This window comes from Otolemur garnettii, unplaced genomic scaffold (genome assembly GCF_000181295.1).
Source record: "Otolemur garnettii isolate 467f Iridium unplaced genomic scaffold, OtoGar3 scaffold00269, whole genome shotgun sequence".
In the NCBI taxonomy this organism is placed as follows: Eukaryota; Metazoa; Chordata; class Mammalia; order Primates; family Galagidae; genus Otolemur; species Otolemur garnettii.
The window spans coordinates 448505-457846 of NW_003852664.1; the positions used below are offsets into that span (position 1 = coordinate 448505).

The window sequence follows — 9342 nt, forward strand, 5'->3', positions numbered from 1 at the left end:
GTATACGCGATTAGGTTACACTGTTTATGTTTGTTAGGTCTAGTCCAAGTTCCAGTTTGGCCACTCACGCAGAAGTGGTGCCACATACCCTTATGTTGTCCCCGTTGGCAAGAACACACCAATCCCTCCCCCTCCTACACCTCCAACAGAATGTTTGCTGAAGCTTAATGCACAATCACCAAGATGCGGAATCAACTCAAGTGCCCATCAATTCATGAATGGATTAATAAATTGTGGTATATGCATACCCTGGAATACTATTCAGCCACAACAGAGGGAGACTTTACATTTTTTGTATCAACCTAAATGGAATTGGAGAGCATTCTACTTAGTAAAGTATCAGAAGAATGGAAAAGCAGGTATCCAATATCCTCAATACCACAAGCACTAGTCTTAAAAGATATGAAGAATGTGTTTTTGGTGAGAATAGTGACTGCTAACCCAGCAGGAGCCCCAGTTTTGGAGAGAACAATGCTGCTATAGACCTTAACTTTTGATTTCTCTGTTCACCTTCTCTTCGGGGAAATTTTCCTGATTACATCTGTGGTTTTGGAACTGGCCATAGTCAATTCTGCTTTCTCTTTAGTGCTACGGCCTCAGCTTGGACCCAGGTGTGACTAGACTGGAAGACGTTTGTCTTTATTTTAATAATTAAAAAAATCAAAGTAATAGAAAAATAGTTCTACTACATGGTTAATATCATAGAGGACAAGTGTACTTATAAAGAAAAGCCTTACTCTCATGCTCCATTGTGCCATTCTGTACAGGGTAGTGGGCATGCCTTTTTAATTTCTGTAACTATGTCTTCAGGGAATTATATCCCTATCTCAAAACATCACATCTATTTAAGTCTGTGAACTTTAGGTTTATTAATCTGAGACATCAACTATTCAGTCTTATCTTAAGTATCTTTTAAATTGTTATAGATTTCTTCTAAAAGTTGAAAGATCAGAAATATTGTTTACATTATTAGGACTAGAGTGGAGGAAGTGGGTTTAGCAAGTGTTTTGTGTCCTATCCTTCCTGCACAAGGGACTCTATAGTAGAGAGGGAGAAAAGAGGGATGTGGAAGAAGGGAAAAATAGCCCATTCTGAAGAAAAATTGGTTTTTATAGATTTATGAGTCATATTCTCTTGGAAAATGTCACTGTTGGCTATGTCATTACAGTTGTAAAAAGCAGAGATGTAACTGAAGGGACTCCTTTTGGGCAGGTGGTACCCATATGCATTCCTTTGAGACCTCAGACATTAAATCTAGGACAGGTTATGTCCTAATGTTGTGTAGAAAAAACTGGGAAGCATTTCTAGTGGTCTGAGACTGCTCCACACCCTTGAATTAATTCCTTGAATTAATACTAAAGTGTGACATGGGTAAGAATTCTGTTCCCTGAGGTCCCTGTTCCCTGATCTGACAATCCATCACTTGTTTGTTTCCATCTATTTTTTATTGATCACTACAGAAGTTAACGGTATGGTAAGAATGCATTTTCCTTCTCATTGAAACCTTTTTTTTGCCTTAGAATTTCTAACTGGCTATTTTATTTTCTTGCAGTATATGTTTTTCTTATACCTTCATTTCTCTAAAGTATACCTTCTTAACAAATTCTAGATGGAAAATACCTTTTCTGGATTGTTATAACTCTAAAAGCATGTGATTTGATTTACCAATTTGATACTTGATTGGTCAATTGAATGGTATATAATTCTAGTAATAAATAACTTTGTTTTAGAATTATCCAGGCAACATACATGTTAATAACAGTTTTTAAATTTAGTAGTGAGAAGTCTGAGGCCACTTTGCATTTTGCTTTCCCTAAGGTATGGATGTCTTGTTAGTACATTTCACAAGTGATTTTTTTAAACTTGATTGGTATTCACTTTTTCAAAAGGAGAACTAGAATTGTCAAGGTGTTGTCTGAAATTAAGTGGGTCAATTCATCATTCTGTGACTTGTTTTCTCAGTTAAAATTGGAAATTGGATACCTCATTAAGTTTCTTTTTAATTTTGTAAATAATGATAATAAATACTCTCTTTTCAGAGATATATTTTTTACCTATTTCTATTGTTCTAATTTACTTTAATAGGTATCTGAAACACTTTAATACCTATCTGAATGGTAGGGCTGTTATTTTCATTCATATTGTATTTTTGGAGAAATTAAAGCCCAAAGATGTTAAATAACTTGCTAAAAGTAAAGACAAAAAAGCTTAATGTGGGTTATTTATTTGGTTTAAAATGTAATAATATTAAAATTTAACATAAGTTTAAAAGATGTTTAAAATATGGGCCTTGGAAAATACTTTGTGAGTTCATCGGCTTTCACTTTTGTTACTAAATTATTAGCAGTTTCATTATAGAGAACAAGTTTGCCTTGATTTTGGTTAAAATGACGTCTGCTCAGCACCCAGAAGATAAAATCGACTTATTTTTATAATATCAGCCTACTTTTTTTGCACATGGTGTTCATCCTTGAATAAAGTGAGTTCAGTGTTGGTTTGCAGATATTAAAAAGAAAGTATTGATTTTGATTCAATAAATGTCTTCTTTCAAAAAAAAAAAAGATGTTTAAAATAAAGTGTCCTATATCAGTATTTCACCAAAAGCATTCTCTTAAGAACATAACCCTCTAAAGAGTTTTCTCTTGTATCATAAAGTAATAATCCTACTTTCTAACCATGAGGATGAAACATGATTAAAATACACATACAAGCCAACAATGATAGTGTTAGATAATAAGGCTTCATAGTGTGGTGAACCAGACATTCTGATGGGATTTTACTGCAGTACGGAGAAAGGAAAGGTCGACATTTTATACCTTTGGAATGTGGTGATGGACTTTACTATCATACTTAAATCAGATTTCTGTTGTATTGATTTCACATTCTTGAATATTGATATCAAAGGGACATTTGTTTGCCTTTACAGTCTTAGTGATACAGGTAGCTAGCAAAGATTAGTTACTTGTGCATAACAAAGATAAAAGCAAAGCTTTAGCTTTTTAAAAAGAGGTAACAGTTCATTAGATTCCAACATGAAGCAGCTATTGAAGAGAGTGTAGAGTTTGATTTATTCCCTGAATGTGGGATTGTAGGAATAACTAAAGAATCCTTTAGAGAGAGAAAGTAGGAATCATCTCCTCTTTCTTTAATAATGTACGGTAATTTTTTTGGTAATTAATATATGCTATAGAAAGTCTGAGAATACAAAAAGATACAAAGAAGAAAAAATAATATATTGCCCAGAGATAAATATTTGTTATTTCACTTTCAGGTACATAATTCCACCCCCTAAAATTGAACTCATATTTTATATTTAGTTTGCTTTTTGAATATGATATACAGTGACTATTTTCCAGTGTTCCTAAAATCACAAATTATATGGATGGCATATAATTTTATTATTTAATTTAAAATTTTCTCCATTATTAAATAGATATTCTTTCAAAATTTTTGTTATTACAACTAATGCTGCAACAAATACTTTCACATAAAATAAAGCTTGGTTCTTATTTCAGGTCATCTTTTTAGATAAATTTATCTGGAAGTCAAATTACTGGAGTGAAAATATTGATATTTATTTATTTATTTATTTATTTTTTTAGTTTTTCAATATTTTATTAGGCAATTTCTTTTTATTGTATCAGGTTCATTGAGGGTACAAAGAATTAGGTTACACTGATTGCATTTGTTAGATAAAGCCCCTCTTATAACTGTGTCCTGCCCCCAAGAGTTGTGCCATACACCATAAGCTTCCCATCTCCCTCCCGCATCCCATCTCCCTCCTTTCTCCCCTCTCCCTCATTCCATTGCCCCCCCCACCCAAATTGATTTGAGGTTTTCTTTTATGTATTAGATCGTCTACTGGCTTCATATTAGGATTGAGTACATTGGATTCTTCTCCATTCTTATGATGCTTTACTAAGAAGGATGTATTAGGCAATTTTAAAAACATACAGTTCAGTTGAAAGAATTATACAGTAATCACCCATACATCCACCACATACATTTTATCGTTTTTTTCTTCTTCACATGTAGGGAATTTGTTGATAGAGAGGCCACAAGTTCTGTGCCCCTCATCACAATGATCCCAGTTTCCTGTTGGGCATGTTATAAACAGAGGAGCCATTCTTTAGGCCCCTTGCTCTGAGCACACCCCTAAAATATTGATATTTATAACCATTCATATGGACAGATGGTTTTTCAGGAAAGGTTCTAACATGGTATGGCTGGCTTCATGCCATGGTACCAACGCTGGCCTCAAACAGTGTTATTTAAATAATAATCTGCTAACTTTGACAAATGTAAATTGCTTACATTTGTTTTTCTAGTTATTGATTGCGCTTACATTTTTTACTTGTATTTATTGACTGGTTTATGTCTATCTGTGAATTTTTATTTTATATTTTCTCCCCTTTTTCAATTGGGGTGATTTATGAATACATTTTACAAATTCAGGAAGTTGCCAGTTATTTATATTTGTGATGAGAAGATTTCTGGAATGTCATTTGTCTCCCAATTATTTCTGGTATTTTTTTGACATACAGAAGTTTGAAAATGTTAGGTAATTACACCCATTGACCTTTTCCCATTGTGATTTCTCCCTCTGGTTTTGCATTTAATGATCTTTCTCTATCCCCAGAGCCCACACTGCTGGACTGTAGAGAAACGGACATCCCACTTGAAGTATGGTGTCCTTGGTGTGCTGGGTGCATTTTCAATCTTGCTGTAGAAGGATCTTTAAAATGCAATACTGAGCATGTTACTACCCTAATTAAAAACTATGAATGAATTCCTTAAATTTATGAATATTTCCCCGTCTTTTTCTATAGTCCGATAGTAACAGATTCCATTTCATAATGCACGACACATGGTCTCCTTGGTCGCCGTTGTAGTATCACAGGTGAAGATTGATTTTTGTTTGCAGCAGCCATTGCAAGATTTGCTTCTCACAGGCTTCCACAGCAATTCATGTACCTCACATGCACCGGAAAGAAGGTTTTTTGGTTTACTATTACCACGTATTTGGAACTGTGTAATAGAAAGGGGTCTATTCTACTCTAAGACTTACTTTACCTCAGCAGCTGCTGCAGGTTTAGGGTTCCCAGTTTGTTCTTAAAATATTGAAATAAATACCGTACTTATCTACTTTGTGTTTACATATCTGGGTTTTAGAGGTCTCTGAATGTCCCACAATACTGTAGACACCCTGTCTTTGTGTTATTCTATTCAGGGGTATTCAGCCTCTGACCCACATGCTGGTTTTGTAAAGACGTTTTGCTTATCTGTGGTATCAGATATTGTAATAAGTATGCATGGAACTTTTTTTGACTAATTGGCTTTTGTTGTGTTTGTGTGGCCCAAGACAACTCTTATTTGTTCAATGAACAGCAGAAAAAATAAAAAGGTTGGACACCCCACCACCCCACCATAAAAGACTGATGCTTCACACCTGTAACAGCAACATTGTTAAGTGTTTTTAATATGTTACTCAACCCCTATGTATACATTCTGGAGTGGTTAAATCTAATTAATTAACAGATGCATTACCTTGCATGGTTATCATTATTTTTAATAACTTTATTTGAGGTATCTGACAATCACCAGTTAGTTCTCATCCACATTGACTATAGATTTTTGAAAGTGGTAACAGGTACATAGGTAACCAAGGTATAGAGCTTGTCTGGTGAATCTTTATCTTCATTATGTTTCCTGGACAACAGCACACATTATGGTACGGGATGTTCCTTATGCCTTTGGCCCAGACACCATTGTTGAGCCTATTATGGATATGTACATCTAGAGGCCTCATCTCCTTCATGGCAAATTCCAGATCTCTTTGAGTACCAGAGGGTCACATTTCTTGAAAACCACTCCATGGATGCACGTGTGAATGTTGATGGTGTATTCCCAGTCACCACCTCGCTGATGGCAGACCAGCCCTTCTTCCTCCCACCAGCCTCTTTGAGGGGGCCATTCTGCTGCGCCTAAGTTGGAAGGAAGCAGTTATCATTTTTAAAAAGAAAAAAAGTTGTTTTTACTTGATTAAATCCTGGCCTTTTCTAGGCATATTATATTGAAACATATGAAACATCCATATATTCAGATTTTTAACTTTTAACTAAAGTGCATTATTAATAGTGATTAAGGATTAGCATGTACTGAGGTGGCACTAAGAATTTAACATGAGCCTCCTAGTTGAGTCTGTGGAAGGCATTATTTTTATTCATGATTACACAGTAAGGAATGAGAGGTCTAGTGATGGTAACACCCATGGTCTCTGTGCAGGTGAGAAACTGCTGAAGCCTGAACCCAGTCAGTGTGGCCTCAGAACTCTGCATCAGAGCTGCTGGGTCATCCTGCAAAGGTTTTTTTTTTTTTTTTTTGTGATTAGTAGCTACTCACAAGGGCAGTATTTCCCAGACTTGCCTATAAAAGATGTCATCTAAGAAATTTGTGCAAAATGTCCTTTCTTAGGTCCTTTCCCTTGGAGTTGATACCATAATTCTGAGTTTAAGAAGCTTCACAGGTAATTCTCATCAGGAAAGATTTAAAAACATACTTTAACAGATATTTAGAAAATGCAAATATCTGGCCTCACTTAGAAGCTACTTAGCTTAGAAATTAACAGAAATGTTCTTTCTCTTTGTTTTTCTTAATTTAACAAAGGGAGAAAGCTCAGGAGACCCACTAGGAAGAGCTTCCTGTTAGTTTGGGAAGCAAGCATATCTGACCAAAATCAATTTTTACATATTTAAAATAAAATAGTAGAGATGATTTGATGATAGATGGAAGCCCAAGAGACAGCAATGTTACTTGTCCTGTCCTTCCATTTTATATCTACCATGAGTTTTTGCATCTCATAGCCAGATAAAGGGTGTCTTTTAAGTGGACATTCACAGTTTTAAATTTTACCTAAAAAAGTCAGGCATAATATTATTTTTTTCATGACTCTCCTTAAATTAATTCATTATATATACATTAAAATTTACAGATTTTAGAACACTCTGCACTTTATAAGGAAAGAGAATAATACTTTATCAGTAAACTATGATATTTCTATAAATCAAATATGCTTTCTACATAGAGAAAATCAATATTGCTCCAGAAAAGGTTTTAGATATATGGATAACCTCAATAGCTCAAGGTGAGAATTTTTTGAAGAGTTAATATTTAAAAGAAATGGAAGATTGTGATGAAACAGTCCAAAATTCCACAAGGTGGACTATTTCACAGAACAGTAATTGTGGGCACTTGAAAGAATCAGCAGCATGAAAATAGAATCAATACTGTTATAGACTATTAGGGACCAAATAGCCAAATGCAGTGCAAATTTAGACTAGGTCCTGTTGAAAATAAAAACAATTATAAACGACAAACTTGGGGGAATTGGAGATATCTGAATTTGAATGAACTATTATGTGACTTTATAGAATAATCATTAATTTTCTTTGGTCATAATGGTGCTGAGTTTCTGGTTCTTATTTTTAGAAAAATGTGTGCTGGAATATTTAAGGATAAAGTGTCATGATATTGCCAAATGATATAGTTATATTCATAGATATTTATACACACCACATGTAGATACACATACAGGGGGAGGGAGATAAAATATAGGAAAAACTTCTATCGATTATATTGTTTCCTACTGTAACAAATGAGTCCTCCTTGAAGATCAGGTTGATTCCACATCTGGGGCAGAAATATATAAGATGAGCCTCAGCATTTTATTATGGCTTGTGTCAAGGAAGCTATCAAGGTCTTCTATGTTTGTGTAAAAAGACTCAAATGATAACTTTCAAAGTTTCCTCTTAAAGGAGCAATTTGATCATTGGTAAGGATAGTAACTATTAAATCTATGAATTCTTAGTGATATATTAAAATATAATTGATCCTTCTTGGAGGATGGAGTATTTTGAAAATTGATCAACAAGGGTTGGAATCAAAGATTTATTGTATCTTTTTTATGTAACTATACTGTTGGATTAGTAAATAGTAGATGAAGGACCATTTCTTTTTATAGCCACACATTAGCTAATAAATGAAGAAGAAATGGTAAAATCAAAATATCAACATTTTGAAACCTGTAATAAATTAACGACTCTAGGTCTGTACATCAGTGCTTGTGAACATCATCTAAGGGGAAATGACCAGGGGCGAAACTGATAACCATGTGAGGTAATGCTGTCTCATTAGCTAGATTTAGCCATTCTAGAACGTAATATACTTCAAACCATCATGTTGCACACAGCAGAAACGTACAATATTATCTGTCAGCCTAAAAAAAAACTAAGAAAAGAGACAAGTAAATAATACATGCCCCCTAGTGGAAGGATGTACCACCTACTGGGAAAATATCTTTCCTATAATAAATCTAATCAAGCCTTTACATCCAACCACAAATTTATAAGAAATGCAAAAGCCAGAGGAACATATTTAAGAAAACAAAATCAAATTTAACAGGATGAAATTATAAAAATCTAGACTATGGGAAAAACTACAGTGTCAACAACTAAAATGTAAATGAGAGAGAGAAAAAGCTTTTGGTAAAAAGATTCTTAAGAGACATATTGTCTCACTTTCATATGTACATCTTATTTGGATCTTGATTTAAAAAAAAATACTACAACATACCATAATGTGATGGGACATTTGATCATTTACTAGATATTTGAAAATGTTAAGGTATTTTTTTTTTGTATCATAGTGTTACTGTGATTATGTGACATTTTAAAACATCTTTTAGAGATACATATGAAAATAACTACAGAAAAAAAGATACGATGTCTGGGATGTGCTCCACTACAATATGAAAGGGGGGGTGGAAGTGAATAAGGTTAGACTTGCCAAAAGTTCATATTTGAATTTAGGCAATGAGCAACTTCTTTTTTTAAGTATAATTTTTATTGACAAAGTCTCTCTACTTTCATGTCAAGTCATTAAAATATGGCTTGGAATGAGAAAGGAAAAATCTTTTCAGCCTTTCATTTGTCTGGGGTAACAGGCACAGGTCATACTAGATGGAAAGTTGACAAGAAACGGGATTTTGGTCAAGGACATGCTGCAGTTCTTATTAAAAAAAAATAAGAACCCTATGGAGTTATTACCATTATTATTTGCATTTTGCAGGTGAGAAAACCCAAGCAGAAGAAGGTAAAGTGAATTGCACAAGGTCACACACTATGGTTTGTGGTGACACACTATGGTTCCAGGCCTTCTGGATCCAAGGCCCTTATGCTTACTCACAATGGTGGATATCCCTCGTTGAAATTTTCACTGGGATAGTTTTATATCTTCACATGGAATGTGTAAGTAAATTAAGAAATTACTTAGGGAATGCAGATT

General features: G+C 34.1%; 1 non-coding gene across 1 annotated transcript; it reads right to left on the reverse strand.

Annotated features, from left to right (window-relative positions):
* Positions 1-4027: 4027 nt before the first annotated feature.
* On the reverse strand, positions 4028-4156 carry LOC111722518. The gene has a single exon (XR_002771301.1). It is a non-coding gene; the product is annotated as a small nucleolar RNA SNORA11 (small nucleolar RNA).
* Positions 4157-9342: the final 5186 nt, after the last annotated feature.